The 24,469-nt window shown below is 44.3% G+C and overlaps 1 long non-coding RNA gene across 1 annotated transcript in view; it reads right to left on the bottom strand.

The window, feature by feature from the left end:
- The window catches only part of LOC126455675 (uncharacterized), a 299,825-nt gene that overhangs the window by 238,831 nt on the left and 36,525 nt on the right, over positions 1-24,469 (bottom strand). Inside the window, exon 2 of the long non-coding RNA XR_007585351.1 lies at positions 13,430-13,507. This is a non-coding gene — a long non-coding RNA (uncharacterized LOC126455675). The remainder of the gene's footprint in view (positions 1-13,429; positions 13,508-24,469) is intronic.

Raw genomic sequence — 24,469 nt, 5'->3', positions numbered from 1 at the left:
CGAGGACGTCGCTGGGTCGTCCCCAGTGAGCCCAAGTCGAAAGAAATGGCGATGGATATGCCGTAGAGTCGCCGATGACGCAATAAATAAATATATACTAACGACTCTGCCCCACCATGGTTAGTTATCTCTACCAGGAAGAACGTTCAAGGAAGCGTCGTGCGAGTTCCCTACGTACTTTTCAGTCTTCGATATTGCTCTACACTCAAGATAGCAGGGTATTAGTGGCCTGAGGCGTTTGGGAAAGCAAAGAAGGTAAGTCACTCCGTGCAGGAGTTTGGAGACTAACGTTGGGTGGGGTCACTGAGCTCTTACTAGCGTAAGCTATGTTCACAAAAGACAACGACCTAGTTCAGATCCGATACACACACACACACATTCACTGGTAATGTGAACAATGTTCATTCCAACGTTCACCTCCCACAGAATAAATGCTTCATTCTGGAAGTTTTTCCTCTTTTAGGAGGTATAAGGGTCACCTTGCTATAATCTCCCTGTGCCCCCCCCCCCCCCCTCTCTCTCTCACTCTCTCTCTCTCTCTCTCTCCTCTACTGTTCTGTTCCCTCTTCCTCCTCCCTGCCTTTTTTCCGTTTTCTTTCCCTTCGTTTTTCACTCACTCAAGAGAGTGCAGGTTGCGTCAAGAAGGTGAGGACGATATGCAACTGTGACGTACAGAAGATTCTGTTTCAACAGTTTCACTGCACTTTGATACCGAAAAAGCGAAGAAAGCACAACACACAATTTTATATTTTGAGACATATAATTCTGTAAGTGCTTGAAGAAATGTATCATGCGGTAAAATAAATTATTCAGATGGTTAAGGGAGACGAAAATTTAATAGGCATGGGGGACTGGAATTCGATAGTAGGAAAACGAATAGAAGGAAAAGAAGTAAGTGAATATGGACTGGGGGTAAGGAAAGAAAGAGTAAGCCATCTGGTAGAATTTTGCACAGAGCATAACTTAATCATAGCTTACACTTGGTTCAGGATCATGAAAGAAGGTTGCATTCGTGGAAGAGGCCTGGAGACACTTGAAGGTTTCACATAGATTATGTAATAGTAAGACAGAGATTTAGGAACCAGGTTTTAAATTGTAAGACACTTCCAGGGGCAGATGTGGACTCCGACCACAATTTATTGGTTATGAACTGTAGAAAAAAAGAAGAAACTACAAAAAGGTAGGAATTTAAGGAGTTCGGACCTGGGTAAACTGAAAGAACCAGAGGTTGTAGTGAGTCTCAGAGAGAGCATTAGTGAACGATTGACAAGAAGAGGAGAAAGAAATACAGTAGAAGAAGAATGGGTAGCTTTGAGAGATGTAATAGTGAAGGCAACAGAGGATCAAGTAGGTAAAAAGACGAGGGATCGTAGAAATCATTGGGTAACAAAGGAAATATTGAATTTAACTGATGCAAGGAGAAAGTATAAAAATGCAGTAATTGGAGCAGGTGAAAAGGAGTACAAATGTCTGAAAAATGAGATCGAAAGAAAGTGCTAAAGGCTAAGCAGGGATGGCTAGAGGACAAATGTAAGGACGTAGGGGCATATATCACTAGGTGTAAGATAGAGACTGCCTACAGCAAAATTAGAGACCTCTGGCTAAAAGAGAACCACCTGTATGAATATCAAGAGCTCAAAATGCAAAACCAGTCCTAAACAAAGAATGGAAAGCAGAAAGGTGGAAGGAATATATAGAGGGTCTATACAAGGGCGATGTAATTGAGGCCAACATTATGGAAATGGAAGAGGACAAAGATGAAATGGGAGATATGATACTGCGTGATGAATTTGACAGAGCACTGAAAGACCTAAGTCGAAGCAAGGCTCCAGGAGTAGACAACATTCCATTAGAATTACTGATAGCCTTGGGAGAGCCAGCCAACACAAAATTCTTCCATGTGATGAGCAAGATGTATATCCTCAGACTTCAAGAAGAATATAATAATTCCAATCCCAAAGAAAGCAGGCGTTGACAGGTGTGAAAATTACCGAACTATCAGTTTAATAGGTCACTGTTGCAAAATACTAACACGAATTCTACACAGACGAATGAAAAAACTGGTAGAAGCCGACCTTGGGGAAAATCATTTTGAATTCCGCAGAAATGTTGGAACACGCGACGCAATACTAACCCTACGACTTATCTTAGGTCAAGGAAAGGCATTTGTAGACTTAAAGTAAGCTTTTGACAATGTTGACTGGCATACTTTCTTTTACATTCTGAAGGTGGCAGGGGTAAAATACAGGGAGCGAAAGGCTATTTACAATTTGTGCACAAACCAGATGGCTGTAATAAGAGTCGAGGGGCACGAAAGGGAAGCAGTGATTGAAGAAGAAGTTAGGCAGGCTTGTAGCCTATCGCAGACGTACATTGAGCAAGCAGTAAAGGAACAAAAGAAAAATTTGGAGTAGAAATTAAAATCCATGGAGAAGAAATAAAACTTCAAGGTTTGCCGACTACGTTGTAATTCTGCCAGAGACAGCAAAGGACGTGGAAGAGCAACTGAACGGAATGGACAGTGTCTCGAAAGTAGGATATAATATGAAATTAAAAAAAGCAAAACGAGGATAACGGAATGTAGTGGAATTAAATCAGATGATGCTGAGGGAACCAGACTAGAAAATAAGACAATTAAAGTAGTGGATGAGTTTTTCTATTTGGGCAACAAAAAAACTGATGATGGTCGAAGTAGAGAGGATATAAAATGTAGACTGGCAATGGCAAGAAAAGCGTTCCTGAAGAAGAGAATTTTTTTAACATCGAGTATAGATTTATGTGTCAGGAAGTCGTTTCTGAAAATATTTGTATGGAGTGTAGCCATGTATGGAAGTGAAACATGGACGATAAATAGTTTGGACAAGAGGATTTTGAAATGTGGTGCTACAGAAGAAAGCTGATGATTAGATAGGTAGATCATGTAGCTAATGAGGAGGTACTGCATATAATTGGGGAGAAGAGGCATTTGTTGCACAACTTGAGTAGAAGAAGGGATCGGTTGGTAGGACATGTTCTGAGGCATCAAGGGATCACCAATTTCTACATCTACATCTGCATCTACATCTACATCCATACTCCGTAAGCCACCTGACGGTGTGTGGCGGAGGGTACCTTGAGTACCTCTATCGGTTCTCCCTTCTATTCCAGTCTCGTATTGTTCGTGGATAGAAGGATTGTCGGTATGCTTCTGTGTGGGCTCTAATCTCTCTGATTTTATCCTCATAATCTCTTCGCGAGATATACGTCGGAGGGAGGAATACACTGCTTGACTCTTCGGTGAAGGTATGTTCTCGAAACTTTAACAAAAGCCCGTACCGAGCTACTGAGCGTCTCTCCTGCAGAGTCTTCCACTGGAGTTTATCTATTATCTCTGTAACGCTTTCGCGATTACTAAATGATCCTGTAACGAAGCGCGCTGCTCTCCGTTGGATCTTCTCTATCTCTTCTATCAACCCTATCTGGTACGGATCCCACACCCCTGAGCAGTATTCAAGCAGTGGGCGAAAAAGCGTACTGTAACCTACTTCCTTTGTTTTCGGATTGCATTTCCTTAGGATTCTTCCAATGAATCTCAGTCTGGCATCTGCTTTACCGACGATCAACTTTATATGATCATTCCATTTTAAATCACTCCTAATGCGTACTACCAGATAATTTATGGAATTAACTGCTTCCAGTTGCTGACCTGCTATTCTGAAGCTAAATGATAAGGGATCTATCTTTCTATGTATTCGCAGCACATTACACTTGTCTACATTGAGATTCAACTGCCATTCCCTGTACCATGCGTCAATTCGCTGCAGATCCTCCTGCATTTCAGTACAATTTTCCATTGTTACAACCTCTCGATACACCACAGCATCATCTGCAAAAAGCCTCAGTGAACTTCCGATGTCATCCGCAAGGTCATTTATGTATATTGTGAATAGCAACGGTCCTACGACACTCCCCTGCGGCACACCTGAAATCACTCTTACTTCGAAGACTTGTCTCCATTGAGAATGACATGCTGCGTTCTGTTATCTAGGAACTCTTCAATCCAATCACACAATTGATCTGATAGTCCATAAGCTCTTACTTTGTTCATTAAACGACTGTGGGGAACTGTATCGAACGCCTTGCGGAAGTCAAGAAACACGGCATCTACCTGGGAACCCGTGTCTATGGCCCTCTGACTCTCGTGGACGAATAGCGCGAGCTGGGTTTCACACTACCGTCTTTTTCGAAACCCATGCTGATTCCTACAGAGTAGATTTCTGGTCTCCAGAAAAGTCATTATACTCGAACATAATACGTGTTCCAAAATTCTACAACTGATCGACGTTAGAGATATAGGTCTATAGTTCTGCACATCTGTTCGACGTCCCTTCTTGAAAACGGGGATGACCTGTGCCCTTTTCCAATCCTTTGGAACGCTACGCTCTTCTAGAGACCTACGGTACACCGCTGCAAGAAGGGGGGCAAGTTCCTTCGCGTACTCTGTGTAAAATCGAACTGGTATCCCATGAGGTCCAGCGGCCTTTCCTCTTTTGAGCGATTTTAATTGTTTCTCTATCCCTCTGTCGTCTATTTCGATATCTACCATTTTGTCATCTGTGCGACAATCTAGAGAAGGATCTACAGTGCAGTCTTCCTCTGTGAAACAGCTTTGGAAAAAGACATTTAGTATTTCGGCCTGTAGTCTGTCATCCTCTGTTTCAGTACCATTTTGGTCACAGAGTGACTGGACGTTTTGTTTTGATCCACCTACCGCTTTGACATAAGACCAAAATTTCTTAGGATTTTCTGCCAAGTCAGTACATAGAACTTTACTTTCGAATTTCGCATTGGAGGGAAGTGTGGAGGGTAAAAATCGTAGAGGGAAACCTAGAGATGAATACACTAAGCAGAGTCAGAAGGATGTAGGTTGCAGTAGGTACTGGGAGATGAAGAGGCTTGCGCAGGATAGGGTAGCACGCAGAGCTGCATCAAACCAGTCTTCGGAGTGAAGACCACAACAACAACAACAACAACAACAAGTGCTTCATGCACTAATATATAAGGGGCGATCAAAAAGTTTCCCTTAGAAGGCCGAAGAGTCCAGAATTGGTACTCCAATCAGGCAAAATCGCCGTGAATTAAGGAGATCATCCTATCGAAGCACCAGGTGGAAGTATCCTTTTGGAAAAACATAGCGTCCTGCTGCCTGAAGAAGTCCGTAACGGCCTGCTGCATGTCCTCGTCCGACGGGAATTGTAGACCCTTCAATGCCTTCTGAAGGGAATGAAGACGTAATAATCGCATTGGGAGAGATCAGGACTGTAGGGCCAGTTTTCGAGTGTCTCCCACGTTAGCTGCCGTAGCTTTCGCGTCACGACATTTGCAGTTTTCCCGGACGTTTCGGTTTAATTGCACGCCTTAATTTCTCCAGCATCGCGCAGTACGTTTTCCCAGTGACGCAGACACCAGGTTCCCGGAAATCAATAAGCAATGTTCCTCGGTAATGCAAGAACAGGGTGAGCAACACCATCCTGGGAGATGACTGGCTCTTGAACTTCTCGGGACGAGGGGACGATGGATTACGGGCATGGTACCCCACACATATTTCTTATCCTCCGATGAATGGCGACCGGTGTTTGTCCTTCGGCAGCCAAGAAAGAAATAACAGCACATTGGTCCTGTACGGAAGAATTTGATAACAACGTTCCCATAGTTCACGTTTCCGCACTTAACGCACGCACGTCGCAAAGAGACGAATGCCACACTAATCGCTGGCATACGTGTCTGTGCGGTAGTTGGATGTACACTGCAGCAACGCCCTCCACCCGAATCTTTTTGATTGCCCGTTATATATTGTGTCACATGAGTTTTTAGCTACTCGTCAGATAATACTTCATTTCCAACTGTTGTGGGACTGTACACAAATGAAGGTTTTACAGAAGGGCTACCATCATAGCTGGTAAAACAGAAATATACTTTCCCACCTACGCTCACAGCCACACACACACACACACACACACACACACACACACACACACACACACACACACATCCAAGTATTTTAATGTACTTTTATTTGGCCCTAGCCGTTCGAGCTTTAGTACTTCCCCTGCAAGTATGGAAATTCTACCACTTCAAACATTTGCGAAAGAGGTGACAAGGTCACGGCCTGCCGGCTTGGAATGTTGACAGCAAAGACTAGTAACAGGCGTAAAGCTGGTGGCTGACATCAGCGCCATCTGAGAAATAAACAAACCGAACGAAGCATCCCTCTGCCGACCTGGATGGCCGAGTGGTTCTAGGCGCTACAGTCTGGAACCGCGAGACCGCTATGGTAGCAGGTTCGAATCCTGCCTCGGGCATGGATGTGTGTGATGTCCTTAGGTTAGTTAGGTTTAAGTAGTTCTAAGTTCTAGGGGACTGATGACCTTAGACGTTAAGTCCCATAGTGCTCAGAGCCATTGGATTTGAAGCATCCCTCTGACATAAAACAGCGATAAGGAAAACTTCGCAGGCAGTAACACTGCGGCGCGTGTAATAGTGGCTTGAGCACAAAGCGTTCTTACAGATGGAATGTTTATCAAAAGGTGGGACGTGAACATTGCATTACCGATACTTCTGCAACTGGCAGGTTAGTCTGTAATACACTACAGCGGTTACGCATTTGCCACGAGAAAATATCAGAATTGTAATTTTGTGCAGATGTAAAAAGATACGTCATTGACTCCACTAAATTGGTGAAAATCTGATAAAAACAGCAAGAATTAGAGAAGCATAAAGCTGACATGAAGGTGTAGTATGTTATTACTGCAACACTTCAGTGGAACTATCAGGTGTGTTCCAGCAGGCTGTGGTGCCCACATGTCAAAGGGTCTTCCCAGTCCACGAAATAACAGCGTGTCAGAGCGACACGGCGCTTTCTCTGCTGTTGCAGGAGGGAACGGAGACGCGCTACGTGCAAGGCTACTGAGCGTGGTAGCTGTAACAAGTGTGCGGAGGTCTTGAGTCTAGTGATTCTGAGTGCGTGCTGTGTGCGGTTGACCCATGTTAACTGGTACGTAGGAGAGCACCTTGGCAAAATGAACACGTGTGGATGATGGTACGTGTGGCTGGGCGATTGGCAATTGAGCACCAGCTCCTAGTCTGCGAGAGGAAGGAGGGGAGTTTAATGTCACTTGCAGCAAGTCACAGTGTTGGAGAAGATGCCTGGAGAGGGCGGCACACGCGTTGCAGCTATGGCTAATAACGACAGGACAATACCATCTGGATCACTATTCTTTATTATTATTATTATTACTGATGTCCAGTTTCGGTCTGACCAACAATCATCTTCTGATCTAAGTGCGTAAAAGGAAGCACGAGATGCGAAAATACAAAAATTACTTAAGTATAACATAGTAACTAATACCGACAAAGCTACTACAAATGACATTAAAACACTGAGAAGTAATTCATAGGTAGTGCTGCAAAGTGCAGTTTGTCATTTCTGCTAAGAATGTAACATAAAACGTACAGTACATAAACGTACGTACATAAAAAGTACAGAGATGGAACGTGGAAGGTTACGTAGTCAATACCGTAACAAGTCAACCCTCTCGCACCAGTGACCAGTACACTGATACAGTGTAAAAAGGATTATTCAATCATAAAATAAGGCGAATTATTAAAATCAAATATACGTTAGTACATCTGACAAGCTACAAGATAAACGTAAAAATAGACATGTAGAAAACAGCCTTACAACAAATTGTACATTATACATGTTTAACATTTCCTAAGACAGAAATTGCGGAGTTATAAACAAAGGTAGTTGACTGCTCAGTAAGCTCGGCAATCCTCCTGATGGTTTATCCTCACACAAAGGCGCGCATGATTTGGACTGTCCGCCCATATGATGGATGCTAATGCCCCACCACATGTGACCAGTTGATGAACGAGAACTTACAACATGCCCCACGCAGGGCGGGAATTAAAGCTGGCTGGACGTGTAAGGTGAACCCCGAGTGGACGATTGCAGCGTTCATACGAGCACTGACAGCCACTGTTAACCTACAACGGGAGACGTTGCATCACGCAACCCTACATGGGCTGATGCAACGGGTATTGTACGACCTGAATTGCTCCGCGAAGGCATCGTCCTCCGTTTTAAAGCTCCTTGTGCCATCAGTGCACGGGCAACACACATTGTATATCTGGTGTCTAAACTGCCCGATGAAAAACGAGAAGCACCCAAAGGACGTGGTCGGATGTTCGTGTTGCTTCGCACACGTACACAGCCCTGGCAGGCAAGTAAATAGAGATGCTATTCTCTGTGACACGTAGAACGGCCACGGAAAACCTTAGTGCTGTTCGCGTTTAGAGCTGTTACCAGCGCCGGTAGGGTACGTAAGGCGTCAGATGTTGAGTCATCACTATTATTATTATTATTATTATTATTATTCTCGAGTCAGAAACATACAAATTTAAAGTAGCCATACACATTAATAAACATATATATGTATAGACACAAATTGTATTTATATTAAATGTGCCCAGTATTTTTCAACCTTCAAGGCGCTTGGAGTGGCTTGCAGGAGATCAATCTTCGTGCAGGATGTAGGGCAATGAAGCACGAGGCTTGTGGTTTATTCTTGTCCACAATCACAGGACGTATCTTCAGTTATGAAGCCCCATCTCTTTAGTTGTCTCTGGATCGTCCAACTCCAGATCGTAAGCTGCTTAAAGATTTCCACACCAGCCAGCTTTCATTGTGTCCATGTGGTAGTTCTTCGGCTTCTGACATCCATCCGTGCAGGTGAGGCGTCGACTTCTTCCATAACACCACCACTGCCTCCTCTGGTGAAATGGTGAGCTTCTCAGATCCTAAGCAAGTTCTTTCGCTAGGTCAGCCGTTGCTGTGGTGGATTATGTCCGTGCAGTGGATGGTCACTGTTCAGTTCTACTTTCAGTCTCTCCTTGTTGGCAGCCACTTCTCCGCGTACCCATGGTGGCGCTATTCCAGCCAGGTAGTAGAGTTTATTAGTAGAGCTTATAGGTCTTAAGCAACTTGTGATCAACCTGCAGGTTTCATTGAGAGCAGTCTATGTCTACTTGTCTGGCATGAGATTACCAGTACCAGACTGGGGAAGCATATTTGGCAGTAAAAAAGCACAATGGCATTGCAGAAGAGCGAATAGTTTGTGGACGTGAGCCCCACTGCGTCCACTCTAGTTTCCAAATTAGGTTGTTTCGAGTGGAGATTTTCATTTTGGTGTTCTTGTAGTGTGTTTTGAATGTCAGAGTTCTGTCTAGAGTGACTCCCAAGTATTTAGGGGCGTGATGATGGTGGAGTTTGATACCTGACCATTCAATATGTAGCTCACGATTAGATTCCGTGTTCCTTAAGTGAAACGCACACACTTGCATCTTCAAAGGGTTTGGTCTGAGTTGCTTTTGTCAGGTTCCTTTCCACTGTTTAAAAGCATGAGCTCTGAGTAGCAAGGGCTAGGTCATCTGCATATACGAATCTCCTTGTGCCCGGGGTCAATGGCTGGACATTGGTATAAATGTTGAAGAGAAGTGGAGTCAAGACGCTTCACTGAGATAGACCATTTTTCTGCGCTCTCCAGCGACTGCGTTGTCCTTGAAATTCAACAAAAAACCTGCGGTTTTGAAGGAGGGTGCTGATTAGTCCAACGAGGTGGTCGTTCTTGATCTCATTGTATAATTTTGCATGGAGTAACCGATGATGGACAGTACCATACGCTGCCGTCAGATCCATGAAGACCGCGCCCGTTACTTGTCGGGTTTCAAAGCCATCCTCTGTAAACTGAGTGAAATTCAAAAGTTGCCCTGTGAAGCTCCTGTTTGGTCGAAATCCTGCTTGTTAAGGTATGAGAAGAAGGTCTATTACTGGTAGGATTCTATTTAGAATCATACGTTCGAACAGTTTATAAAGGTGACACAAAAGGCTAACTGGTATGAAATTCTTGGGATGATTTGCTTCCTTTCCAGGTTTCATAAGAGCTATCACCTTGCTCTTTCGCCAGATCTTTGATATTTGGCACTCATTCATGCAATTATTGAAAAGCTGCAAGATCCATTTTCTTGTTGCTGGGCCGAAATTCTTGATTTGCTCCATACAGACGTCATCTAAACCGGATGCTTTACCAGATTTGCTCTCCTTAATAGTCTTGTTTAATTTAGATATCTCGAATGAGATAGTCAGAGCCCACGTTTGTTCTTGGGGCCACTTGGTGTCTTTTGGCACTTTGATTCTGTGGCTTCCTTTCCCACTCACGAGCAGTTGGTGTGCTGCCTGATCTGCAGTGATGTTGCAGTGTGCTGTGGATCTGGTTGGGTCATTATTGAGGCGTCTCAATAATCTCCACGCTTTATCACTGTTCTTCCATAGTTTTAACCCAAGAATTCCTCTCCTATTCCCAGCCGCCAGCGTTGTCTCGCCGGGTGGATCTTCTTCGAATAGTACCTCACACTCTGTAAATTGAGCACTAAGCTCTGAAGTTACACCAGGAATGTATGATGTTCGACAACCCCGAGGAATGGCAATACTGGAGCATCTCTTTACAGCCTCCACAAAAGTGTCATACGACTCAGGTGAAGGTTCGATGTTGGGAACTGGAGCGTCCAGCGTTTCTGTAAACTTTGGCCAATTAGCTTTCCTGAACTTCAACCTCCTTCTAAACGGAACTGCCTGTAGTCTAACTGCTGCGTGAATTTCGCACATGACAGGTCTGTGCTGTGTATTTGGAATAGGTGCAGACAGTTTTCATACACTATTGTGAGATGTTCTCGCTGCAAAATATCAGATCGGCACTGTACCCGCGTTTACATCTGCCGCTGTTTTAAGATGCAGCTTGCTTAGGGCCATATATAAGGCTCAGATGATTGCCTTCCGCCCATTCTTGTAATGCTATACCATTCTCATCATCATGCTCATAGTCCCACGTGGTGCCGTGACAGCTGAAGTCACCAGTCACTATTTGTGTGTATTGACTACAAAAGTTATCAGGTACACTGATTTTGAGATCAGCATCCGGTGGTTTGTATACGGATGTCATTGTACAGCCTTTGATTTCCAAAGTTCAGACTTCAAGATCATTTGCTTCAGTAAAGGCTGTTGATATTACCTGTATATCTGGTTGGAAAAATAAAGAACTTTCGTATTTTGGGTGGGGTCTTTCCATAGCCAGTCCCATTCTGTTTATTACTGTTCTACGCATTTCGTAGCTTCTGTGGGTCTCCTGTATGCAGAGTACATCGCACTTGGTTTGTCTGCACAGCTCTTGTAGCAGTTCTTCTTTTGGTGATGATATACCTTCTATATTCACCGATATGATGGTCAACTGTCGTCCTGAAAAGGACAAAGATGATGTTTCTGTGATCACCATGAAGGACACAGACATGGAACGTACTCGTGTGAGATATGCTATCACCATCTGGCATAGTTTGAAATGGGTCTCACTGGGGGTCCTCATGTGGCCGGTTGGTCGAATTGTCCGATGCCAAGATTTGTGAGGCATTCGGATGTGATAGTGACCCAATGTTTGGCTTCATGGGAACGTGGAAGCAAGAAAATCGTCGCCAAGATTCGGATCGACCGCGTCTGACCATCACAAGGAAGGGTCGCCGTATTGTGCAACAACCACACCGTAAACTCTTTACGCCTGCCACCCGAGACTAAGTAATTGAGTCCACGCAACGTTCGGTGGGATCCTGCGCCATTTGATGGAGACTATAGTCCGATCCACGAACGATGGCGATTCAAGCATGTTGAGGCATAGACGGGGATTGCATTGTTGACGATTCCAAGCGACAGTTGTGTTACGCGCATGCGCGTGCTTTCCGCTTGAAGTAAGCGTATATACTGCAAAATATGTGTCCCGCCCTCTTATGCAGACTTTATCACTTACTGCCACAACCAGTGATGACAAATCGCAACAGATGGATCCTAAATGTACTAAAAAATTCGCTACAATCACGTTTAACTCTCGCATTAGCTACAGAATTTACAGCAGAGGGCTCAGAACAATACTGAACTCTTCTTGGCTAACGGAGAATACATGACGTAGGTGCGCAGAACAAGCCTAAACTCGACCGCCAACGTTCGTGGTTCCAGCTATAGCAACAGCCGTCCAATGTGTAAGTTGACGCTAACACCACAACAAAACGACTGCGTTTGGAGTATGTCATTCCAGGGAATCATGGAGTGTTGATGAGTGCTGTCGTATTATGTTCAGGGACTAAATGAACATCGTCGGAGAGAATGGTGGCTATCTAGGGAGAGGACCAATAATTTGGAGAGTCACGGCAGTGTTCCTCCTGCCGTAATGGTGTGGGGAACCCTCAGCTTTGACTTCTGGTCACGGCTGGTGGTGACTGAGGGAGTGCTGAAGGCACAGACATACTGCGCTCTCACGAGACACTATCGTGACGCCACTTTTCAACAGAACACTGCCCGTCCACACATGGCACGTGTCTCTGTAAACTGACAGGGTGTTGTTCAGGTATAAGCAAGCTGTCCACATGCGTTCCCTTTACAACAAACCATCCCGGACATCAACTCAGTCCCAGTGCCAGTGTCCAGGAGTTCAAAGACCAGTTACAGCAGCTGCAGGCAATCTTGCCTCAGGAAAGGATGCAAGGCTTTATGACACACTTACCAACCGAACCAGTGCATGCACGCTGATCAGGAGGATGCAATGTTGTACAGATAAGTGGGCTCATCCTGCGAAGTCCTTTGTAAATTTGACTCAATTTCGTAATCACCCAAATAACATCACATACCCTCCAAACGTGAGAAGTTTCATTTCGTTTCCTCCTCCCCTTCTGAATCTTCGCTTTTTTTTATTACGCAGAGTATATGACTGTACAAATGTCACAATGTTACGGAAGCGCAATGTAATCTACACATTAATACCATATCAGTAGTTGTTTCGCTAGTCTCGAAGACTAGTAACATGAGTGTGCTTTCGCCATTTGTACGTAACACATAAGTATAGATGCTGATCCACAATCTGCTTATAAGATTTAACAGGATGCACAGAGGTGTAAGGCTTTACTTGTAAATGTGGACTTACGAATTAGAGAGTGCGGCTAGCGGAAGAAAGCCATTAACTACTACTAAAATTTTCATTCTCCATGTCAACTTGGCCCGAAATTTTATGACTGATTGAGCACTTTAATCCCAAATTCAACATGAGTTTTTAACATCAGTTAGTGCATTCTTTTGACGTTTGAGAATAATATCAAACTACTTTTTAAAAAACTTAGTATCATCTTACTTGTCTATACACAGAGTACTGTTCATCGAAAAACAGAAATAAAAGTTAGGTCACAGCTTCAAAATGGAAAGGACGGGAACCCATCACTTTCTCTTATACATTGTAGGACAGAAAATCGTTGATAGAATTACGGAAGTTTGATTTAAACTATTTTACTACTTGCTTACCTTTGGACTACAATCAGTTTACTTCTACAGGTTCTCCGTGCACTCCGTTATCAAATCTGTACTAAACGCCACACAGACCTGTAAATAGAAACGGATGTTTAAAATCTACGCAAATACCAAAATACAGTGATGCAACAGAAGAACAATGATTGTAAAACATAAACATAAGAAAACTTAAATACAGAAACCTTACAAACGTTAACAGTTACAGATATGACATCTTATGCAGGCATAGAAGGTCTTTTGACTGCAGAAGAAAAAATAGGGTTTTGGAACCAACAATATAATGTGCTATTAACCTACCTTGGGTAACCAATTTATAAGACGCTCTATTACTTAAAGTAATCTAACTCCGCGTTGAAGAACTAATTATGTATTGATCAGTTCTGTAATCCAAAAATCAAATAGGCCATGGTTAGTTAAATTTAATTAGTCAATACTTAATTCAATTTGGGCACTTCATTGTGGCATTCGCAATTAAATATTAAAGTGGTTTAAGGTGTACCAGATGCAGGAATGGAATAATTGATTTTATTTACTACGAAATAGGCCACAGCTAAATTTCCTTTTCATTTCTCTTGTCAGACCACAAATATCCTAGACAAACTACTTTAGTGTTTAAAAAGTCTTTTTCACAATAAGTTATTTTAAAAGAATTTGTCATCCTTTCTGTTTATTTTCTCAGGGTCGAATTTCTTAGGTTTGAAATCTTTACAGTTTTGAGACAAAGTCGGAAATTCGACAGACAGACATCCAGTTGTCTGTACTGGAGTATGACACACTAGCAGGTGGCGGGCGGTGATCATGGCGACGTTACATACGCTGCTTTTCCAGGCGACTGGCAGTATCCGTAAGAAGCACGCAGCCTCCAGAGGAGCCACACGTGTCACGGTCAACTCTTGTCACCAGCATCTCACAGTCATCTCATCTGCATTTGTGGCCAGAGACTCAGGTGAGACTCCTAATGCCGCAGTATGTCTGCCTACGATCAGAGCAGCAGGGAGTGTGCTCCCTGCCGTCGTTGGATAAGCAGCTGCAGCAGCAAGTCGTATACTCCTAGCTCACTCATTTGTTACATAGTTTAATTCTTAATTTCTTTGCGTGTTTTTGGTACTTGCATTGTTTAATTCATAAATTTCGGACGTATTATAGTATTTGAGAGTTGTAGCATCGCGTTTTAGTACCTGAATAGTGTAAAATCGCGTAGTCTCCTTCCGCCGCCGAGCAGTGTGTCAGCAGTGCGCAAGTAGCAGCATTACTGCATTTACCAGGCAATCTTGTATTTTAATAACCGTTTAAATTTTGTGTCGATTTGTTTGCGCTCTCTGTAGATTAGTTCAGACGTTCTTTGCACAACAGTTTTGAGCATGGATAGGGATTGCAACTGCTGTGTTCGGATGCAGGCTGAGTTGGCATCCCTTCACTCCCAGCTTCAGGCAGTGTTGGCTTCGGTCACACAGCTTGAGGCTGTTGCCAATGGGCATCACTGTGGGGTTCCGGATGGGGGTTTGTCGGGGACAGCCAGCTCGTCCCACGCATCCCCTGATCGGACTACGACTGTGGTTGCCCGGGATACTGCCCGCATTGAGGCTGATCCCTCACCTGTGGTAGAGTGGGAGGTCGTCTCAAGGTGTGGCAGGGGGCGAAAGACATTCCGGAGGGCTGAACGGAAGGCCTCTCCGGTTTGTCTGACGAACCGGTTTCAGGCTCTGTCTCAGGCTGATACTGATCTTCGGCCTGACATGGCTGCTTGTCCTGTTCCAGAGGTTGCCCCTCAGTCTGCAAGATCCGAGCGGTCGCAGAGGGTGGGCTTACTGGTAGTTGGGAGCTCCAACGTCAGGCGCGTAATGGGGACCCTTAGGGATATGGCAGCAAGAGAGGGGAAGAAAACCAATGTGCACTCCGTGTGCATACCGGTGGGAGTCATTCCAGATGTGGAAAGGGTCCTTCCGGATGCCATGAAGGGTACAGGGTGCACCCATCTGCAGGTGGTCGCTCATGTCGGCACCAATGATGTGTGTCGCTATGGATCCGAGGAAATCCTCTCTGGCTTCCGGCGGCTATCTGATTTGGTGAAGACTGCCAGTCTCGCTAGCGGGATGAAAGCAGAGCTCACCATCTGCAGCATCGTCGACAGGACTGACTGCGGACCTTTGGTACAGAGCCGAGTGGAGGGTCTGAATCAGAGGCTGAGACGGTTCTGCGACCGTGTGGGCTGCAGATTCCTCGACTTGCGCCATAGGGTGGTGGGGTTTCGGGTTCCGCTGGATAGGTCAGGAGTCCACTACACGCAACAAGCGGCTACACGGGTAGCAGGGATTGTGTGGCGTGGGCTGGGCGGTTTTTTAGGTTAGATGGCCTTGGGCAAGTACAGAAAGGGCAACAGCCTCAACGGGTGCAGGGCAAAGTCAGGACATGCGGGAACCAAGCAGCAATCGGTATTGTAATTGTAAACTGTCGAAGCTGCGTTGGTAAAGTACCGGAACTTCAAGCGCTGATAGAAAGCACCGAAGCCGAAATCGTTATGGGTACAGAAAGCTGGTTGAAGCCAGAGATAAATTCTGCCGAAATTTTTACAAAGGTACAGACGGTGTTTAGAAAGGATAGATTTCATGCAACCAGTGGTGGAGTGTTCGTCGCTGTTAGTAGTAGTTTATCCTGTAGTGAAGTAGAAGTGGATAGTTCCTGTGAATTATTTTGGGTGGAGGTTGCACTCAACAACCGAGCTAGGTTAATAATTGGCTCCTTTTACCGACCTCCCGACTCAGCAGCATTAGTGGCAGAACAACAGAGAAAATTTAGAATACATTTCACATAATTTTTCTCAGCATATTATAGTCTTAGGTGGAGATTTCAATTTACCAGATATAGACTGGGACACTCAGATGTTTAGGACAGGTGGTAGGGACAGAGCATCGAGTGACATTATACTGAGTGCACTATCCGAAAATTACCTCGAGCAATTAAACAGAGAACCGACTCGTGGAGATAACATCTTGGGCCTACTGATAACAAACAGATCCGAACTTTTCGATTCTGTATGTACAGAACAGGGAATCAGTGATCATAAGGCCGTTGCAGCATCCCTGAATATGGAAGTTAGTAGGAATATAAAAAAAGGGAGGAAGGTTTATCTGTTTAGCAAGAGTAATAGAAGGCAGATTTCAGACTACCTAACAGATCAAAACGAAAATTTCTGTTCCGACACTGACAATGTTGAGTGTTTATGGAAAAAGTTCAAGGCAATCGTAAAATGCGTTTTAGACAGGTACGTGCCGAGTAAAACTGTGAGGGACGGGAAAAACCCACCGTGGTACAACAACAAAGTTGGGAAACTACTGCGAAAGCAAAGAGAGCTTCACTCTAAGATTAAACGCAGCCAAAACCTCTCAGACAAACAGAAGCTAAACGATGTCAAAGTTAGCGTAAGGAGGGCTATGCGTGAAGCGTTCAGTGAATTCGAAAGTAAAATTCTATGTACCGACTTGACAGAAAATCCTAGGAAGTTCTGGTCTTACGTTAAATCAGTAATTGGCTCGAAACAGCATATCCAGACACTACGGGATGATGATGGCATTGAAACAGAGGATGACACGCGTAAAGCTGAAATACTAAACACCTTTTTCCAAAGCTGTTTCACAGAGGAAGACCGCACTGCAGTTCCTTCTCTAAATCCTCGCTCAAACGAAAAAATGGCTGACATCGAAATAAGTGTCCAAGGAATAGAAAAGCAACTGGAATCACTCAACAGAGGAAAGTCCCTGGATCTGACGGGATACCAATTCGATTCTACACAGAGTACGCGAAAGAACTTGCCCCCCTTCTAACAGCCGTGTACCGCAAGTCTCTAGAGGAACGGAAGGCTCCAAATGATTGGAAAAGAGCACAGGTAGTCCCAGTCTTCAAGAAGGGTCGTCGAGCAGATGCGCAAAACTATAGACCTATATCTCTGACGTCGATCTGTTGTAGAATTTTAGAACACGTTTTTTGCTCGCGTCTCATGTCGTTTCTGGAAACCCAGAATTTACTCTGTAAGAATCAACATGGATTCCGGAAACAGCGATCGTGTGAGACCCAACTCGCTTTATTTGTTCATGAGACCCAGAAAATATTAGATACAGGCTCCCAGGTAGATGCGTTTTTCTTGACTTCCGGAAGGCGTTCGATACAGTTCCGCACTGTCGCCTGATAAACAAAGTAAGAGCCTACGGAATATCAGACCAGCTGTGTGGCTGGATTGAAGAGTTTTAGCAAACAGAACACAGCATGTTGTTATCAATGGAGAGACGTCTACAGACGTTAAAGTAACCTCTGGCGTGCCACAGGGGAGTGTTATGGGATCATTGCTTTTCACAATATATATAAATGACCTAGTAGATAGTGTCGGAAGTCCCATGCGGCTTTTCGCGGATGATGCTGTAGTATACAGAGAAGTTCCAGCATTAGAAAATTGTAGTGAAATGCAGGAAGATCTGCAGCGGATAGGCACTTGGTGCAGGGAGTGGCAACTGACCCTTAACATAGACAAATGTAATGTATTGCGAATACATAGAAAGAAGGATCCTTTATTGTATGATTATATGATAGCGGAACAAACACTGGTAGCAGTTACTTCTGTAAAATATCTGGGAGTATGCGTGCGGAACCATTTGAAGTGGAATGATCATATAAAATTAATTATTGGTAAGGCGGATACCAGGTTGAGATTCATTGGGAGAGTCCTTAGAAAATGTAGTCCATCAACAAAGGAGGTGGCTTACAAAACACTCGTTCGACCTGTACTTGAGTATTGCTCATCAGTGTGGGATCCGTACCAGATCGGGTTGACGGAGGAGATAGAGAAGATCCAAAGAAGAGCGGCGCGTTTCGTCACAGGGTTATTTGGTAAGCGTGATAGCGTTACGGAGATGTTTAGCAAACTCAAGTGGCAGACTCTGCAAAAGAGGCGCTCTGCATCACGGTGTAGCTTGCTCGCCAGGTTTCGAGAGGGTGCGTTTCTGGATGAGGTATCGAATATATTGCTTCCCCCTACTTATACCTCCCGAGGAGATCACGAATGTAAAATTAGAGAGATTAGAGCGCGCACGGAGGCTTTCAGACAGTCGTTCTTCCCGCGAACCATACGCGACTGGAACAGGAAAGGGTGGTAATGACAGTGGCACGTAAAGTGCCCTCCGCCACGCACCGTTGGGTGGCTTGCGGAGTATAAATGTAGATGTAGATGTAGATAATCCTTACGCGCCGGCCGGAGTGGCCGTACGGTTCTAGGCGCTACACTCTGGAACCGAGCGACCGCTACGGTCGCAGGTTCGAATCCTGCCTCGGGCATGGACGTGTGTGATGTCCTTAGGATAGTTAGGTTTAATTATTTCTAAGTTCTAGGCGACCTCAGAAGTTAAGTCGCATAGTGCTCAGAGCCATTTGAACCATTTGAGCCAAACCTTACGCAGGACGCGTACTGTATTCTGTTGCTCTGCTTGTGCTCTTAGTCACACACATCAAATTAATTGTTAAAACATTTTCACGTTCTTTTTGTATGTCTATATACAATGTTTTGAACTAAAGTATCTTAACAGCAAATTTCATTTCGCCAAGACACATCCACAGGGCGCAAATCGTTTGGTTACCTGCTTTCAGCTCAGGACAGCGAGCTTTGGATTCTTGCTATATCTGTTTTCTGTTACCCGTCTCCCGAGATCCTTACTACACAGACACATCACGGTATCTTATGAACACAGTGCGCTAGCAATTTTTGAAAAGGGCTTCAGCAACATCCAGTTTAGAATGACAAAATCTCGGTGTGGTGGAGACATCTTGTAGTTTACTATCTCTTGAATTCAAATTCTTACGATAAATCCGAATGAAAGTGTTGTGGATATTGGAAGGTGGAATTTCGATAAAACTACAGTTTAAATGTGTTATTACACGTGAGTGGAAGCTTGTGCTCAAGACTGAAATGGAACGCGAATACACTTAAGTGTTTCAGGTAGTCACAAAACTGAAAGTCAGTATCAAAACAAGTAATAAGAAATCCACTCGTCTAATACCCATGAACGACTGCTTACTGGAATCTAAATGCTCTGCTTGGTGTAAATGTGAACAGTTAATAACCGAATATGAAACAAGTAATAAACAAGTGGTAGCAGAATCGCATGTTGTTTGTTGTAAAGTTGGGGTGCTTTGTTCGGTGTTATCCTTGAAGTTGTTTCAATGAATCAGGTCCTCTCCTAAGTAAATGTGAAAGTGGGCTGGATGCCATTAGTAAATTCTAAAGCAACTGTGATGAAATTTGACGTTCAGAAGAGTTCTGCAGGAGCAGACTAAGTAAATAATTTTTGACCGTCCACTTCAATATAATGTAGAGCCTCCCTCAAATAAGATAAAATGTGGACATTAGCTCGGAATAAGAAATATGCGTAGGTAAACATTTACGGATTAGAGTAATTTACATTTACATGACTGCACAAAAATAACCTTCGCTCGTGTAGTTCTTTCGCAAGTACAAAGTGCCCTCGGAAATTTTGATCAGTAAGATATTTGATGACAAGTTAGTAAAATAATGTTTCGTGTAAAATCTAGTGTAGAATGAACGATGCATCGAATGAATGTGAAAACCTCAGAAAGTCCAAAGAAATCTTATTTCCTAAGTGTTATGCTTAGGAGAAATGTTTATTTTTCGGAATTATTATAGATCTTAAAATACATTATTCTGTTTAGATATGCGTTGTACGTTCGTCATTTCCTTGTCATTATACTAAACGTGTGGCAATTTATGTGCTGGATTATTTGACAGCCTCTAAGACAAATGATGTTTGAAATCAAGTGGAAGACATTTTTATCTCCCCTTTAGCATCTAGTTAACTTTCTCTCGGTTTCTTCAGGCGAAGGTTCGAGCCGACCTCCATTTGGCTGCGTCCTCATCCCTGATGTCCTCCTCCAAGCAGGCGTCATGTACTCTATACCTAACGAACGGCCTGTACACTGCACAGTAAATTACAAGAGTATAAATAATAATATAAACATTTTTATATTAATTGAAAGTATCCATTATGGCTTGGAGTTGGTACCGAGCAAGGAGAACTGTACAGTAGCAGGAACAGATGAGATGCCCGAAAACTCAGTTCTGCCATGTTGTCGTTCTTCTCGGGTTCTTCGGTCGGCAGTTGCTTCTTTTTCTGGCGCTTCTCAGGCTCGACTGACTGGCTCTCGGAACGACCTGAACGGGCTTTTCCTGCTGTTATGTTTGTTATTTGCGGTTTGGTGCTAGCGACGGAAGTTGCCTGCAACTCCAAAGCGGGAATTCAGGTCATGTGTATTTGGAAGCCTTCTGCTTTCTCGCCGGAGTCGTTGTCATGCTTATTTAGTCAGTGCCTTCCTTCAATAAGTGGAAGTAGTATTGCTCCTCCTAGATAGCAGTTGACGATGAGAAATACTTCGTAATCGACTTTTCTCAGTGCGTGCCCAACTAACACCGATTTATCCTTGTGTTCCAGTCCGCAACGCTTCCGCATTCGGATACCAGTGTCGATGGAACTTTCTGTCCTTTAATACACGCCGTTGCTCCGGACGTAATACACTGTCAGAATCTGAGTGTTACACCACGAAGCGCCAAGGCGATGTACATCGAATTTCGTGAAGATGTTCATCACATAACGTGTGTCAAACAAACTTTCATCCCATTCGGCATTGACGTCCATCACCGAGATCTGCATGTGGAGTGAACGCAACTTGCACGAGTACACTCTTTTGATCGTTGTGGCATGAAAGTAAACGGCCTCCGAATGTCATCTTGAGGAATTTCTTGACATGCACAAAACACATTCTGTGTCAGAGCACATAGATCACTGGCCGGTACCAGGTATGAAATCAGATGTCTTTCCATCGTAGCCGAGACATGCTCCACAGATGATGAATCAAAGGAATGGGCAGCCCAGTAAAGGACTCACTCGTTCATGAAGGCTATAGTGTGAAAGACAGTGCGATGTTTGCGTTATCTTGCTGGAATTTGCCGGACGGTCCTCTGTTAGTGACAGGTACGACAACAGGATTTACATTCAGGCGAGGATTCTGCCTCCCTTCACCGAGTACCAAATCAGTCCTATTGTCGCAGCCAGCGTAACAACACCAGGAGTTGGAGAGGCACGGGTTTGGAGAATCATTGCTTGCTGTGATCTTTCAGCAGAACGTCTTGGGAGACGTTAGCGGTGATACGAGTGCCACAGACAGAAGGAAGACTTACCGCTGAGCACCAGAGTGCCACTCAATGTCCCAGCTGACTGGTTTCACACCATGCAAGTTTGTCTTGTCTGTGGTATAGTATCACGGAAACAGCTGCCAGTAACATGTTCCAGAAGGTTCATAGTGTACTCTGCCTATAACCTGCGCCCTGATTTCAGCTGTTGTCATCCACCTATTCGCCACAGCCAGTGGAACAGTCGCCTCCTAGTGTAGTCCGTCTGGAAGCACCCGCGCCCATTCTTCTGACCAAGCCGTTGTCCAAAGTCCATCCCGCCACCAGTCGTTTTGCTGTCATTGCCCTACAGCCAACTGTCTGTGCGATCTGTCAGGATAAAGCACTCTAGTCCTCACAGCAATGGTTCGATCATTCTCAAAGTCAGAAAGACGTCAACAAGCAGCACATGAAACTTCTCTGTGATCTGCAACTGGAAAGGGCCAGAAGAGTTAGACACACGAAATAGCCGCCTATGTACACACATTATTCTTATTATTCTTCAGCTCTAGGAATGACTTGTTTCAGTACTTAAAACAGTGAAAATAAGCTCCAATAAGGATTAAACTGAACTCAACATGGTCCTCAGGCTAGTAAGTACGTACTAGAGTGTCGTGTTTGATCAAGGTGTTCATGATGAAACACTCTCCATTTGCGTCAGGGTAAAAACCCGGAGTTCCCAATAACTCTGTCTCGTGCCTTCTGATAACCTCAATATGAATCAACACAAAAATTGTCAGCCTATCACTGATAGCATGGCTTGAGTTAATATTTGTCTGTATGGATACGTAAATTAAGCTACACTGTAATACAACAAAAAGAGCGACGCGCCACTAAGGAGTTCACCGAATCGGACGAAAATGAGTGCGTGTAACGTACATGTACACACAAAAAATGATTACAATTAAAAAGAAAAGTTGAATGAGTTATTCAAGAAAAAGAGTTACGCAAATTCAGCAAGTCAATAACGCGTTGGTCCACCTCTGACCCTTGTGCAAGCAATTATTCGACAGCCGTTGACCTTGCTGGTAATTCGGGGTTTAATAAGCGCGAAGACAAGTAGTAGAAACACCACTCATGTGCGGAAGGGCATTATGTTGCTGAGATGTAACCACAGGATAGCTTGCTACGAAGGACAGCAATACGGGGCGTAGAATATCGTCGACGTACCGCTGTACTGTATGAGTGTCGCGGATGATAAGCAAAGGGGTCCTGCTGTGAAATGAAATGCTGTCCCAGACCATCAGTCCTGGCTGCTGAGCCGTATTCCGGGTGACGGTCAGATTGGTAACCCACCACTGTCCGAGGCGTCTCTAGACACGTCTTCGCTGGTCATCTAGCCTGGTATCTCATTCACTGGAATAGAATTGTCTTCTGTGACGAGCCCCACTTCGAACTGAGCTCTGCTGGCTAGCGAAGGCGTGTCTGCAGACGCTCCAGACAACAGTGGGATCCCAACCTGACTGTCGCCCAACATAAGGCCCGACGACCAAGAGGGATTCTCTGGGGTGCCAATTCCTTTCGTAGCAGGACCTCCTTTTTTGTAAGCTGAGGCCGCCTACAACGCGGCGGTACGTCGATGATATTCCACGCCCCGTTTTGTTGCTGTTCATTGCAAGCCATCCTGGGCTTACATTTCAGCAAGATAATACCCTATCGTACAAGGCGAGGGTTCCTACCGCTTGCTTCACGCATGCCAAACCCCACATGGTCAACAATGGTGCCAGATCTCTCCGCAGCCGAGAACTGTTGTAACATTATCGGCAAGGCTCTCCGAGCAGCTCGGGATTTTGATGATCTAACTCGCCAATTAGACAGAATTTGGCACAATAGCCCTCAGGAGTACATCCAACAACTCAATCAATCAATACCGAACCGAACAACTGCTTCCGTAAGGGCTAGAGGTGGACAATGGCTATTGACTTGCTCAGTTTGTGAAGCTCTTTCTCTTGAATAAATCATCCAATTTTTTTGAAATTGTAATCATCTATTTGTCTGCACATGTACGTCACGTCTAACGAATTCCGCCCCATTCGGGTAATTCCTCCGTGACATCTCGTTTTTTATGTCTTAGAGTTATATCGATTACACACAGTGAATGCTGATTTATAACGCTAAAAAGAAGAAAGTACGTTGCCTGGAGGCTGCAATGAGAAGCACTACGTTTCAGTTTGAACCTCAGCGTTTACGAGACTTACACCTGCTGTTCTTCTAACTAGCAGTTTCGACGGAACACTGCTTACACATTTCACATAATTGATATCGCAGAGGCCGAGCCGTTCTGGGCGCTTCAGTCCGGAACCGCGCTGCTGCTACGATCGCAGGTTCGAATCCTGCCTCGGGCATGGATGTGTGTGATGTACTTAAGTTGGTTAGGTTTAAGTAGTTTCTAAGATTCTGCGTCGTGTCTGTTTGTTCTAAATCGTGTCTCCCTACCACTTTCGCGCAATGACGCTATGAGCGTGTTTTTTAGGGAATTGACTAGTTTGAACCTGGGACCTGTTGCTGGTAAGGAGACGCCAGACCACACATGACATGTAGAGTTCAGAAGAGTTGAGTGAGAGACTAGCGATGATATAATCAAATACTTAATGATTTCAGCGTCAGCTCCACTGGACTCCCTGTAAAAGAATCTTAATACTAACTAAATTTAGCGGAAGGGGTTCAAGGCTTTCCTATTTTTAGTTGGCTGGTAAAATAACGTCGAAAAAGCGGTTAAGTTTACCATTAGAAATTTTATTCTACTCACAAAACATCGTTTATGAATTGCACTATGGATAAAAGGAAATATTTTAATACAGGATGAGAAA

This window comes from Schistocerca serialis, chromosome 2 (genome assembly GCF_023864345.2).
Source record: "Schistocerca serialis cubense isolate TAMUIC-IGC-003099 chromosome 2, iqSchSeri2.2, whole genome shotgun sequence".
Classification (NCBI taxonomy): domain Eukaryota; kingdom Metazoa; phylum Arthropoda; class Insecta; order Orthoptera; family Acrididae; genus Schistocerca; species Schistocerca serialis.
The sequence above is the reverse complement of the archived record's forward strand: the minus strand, read 5'-3'. Positions and strand labels throughout refer to the sequence as shown.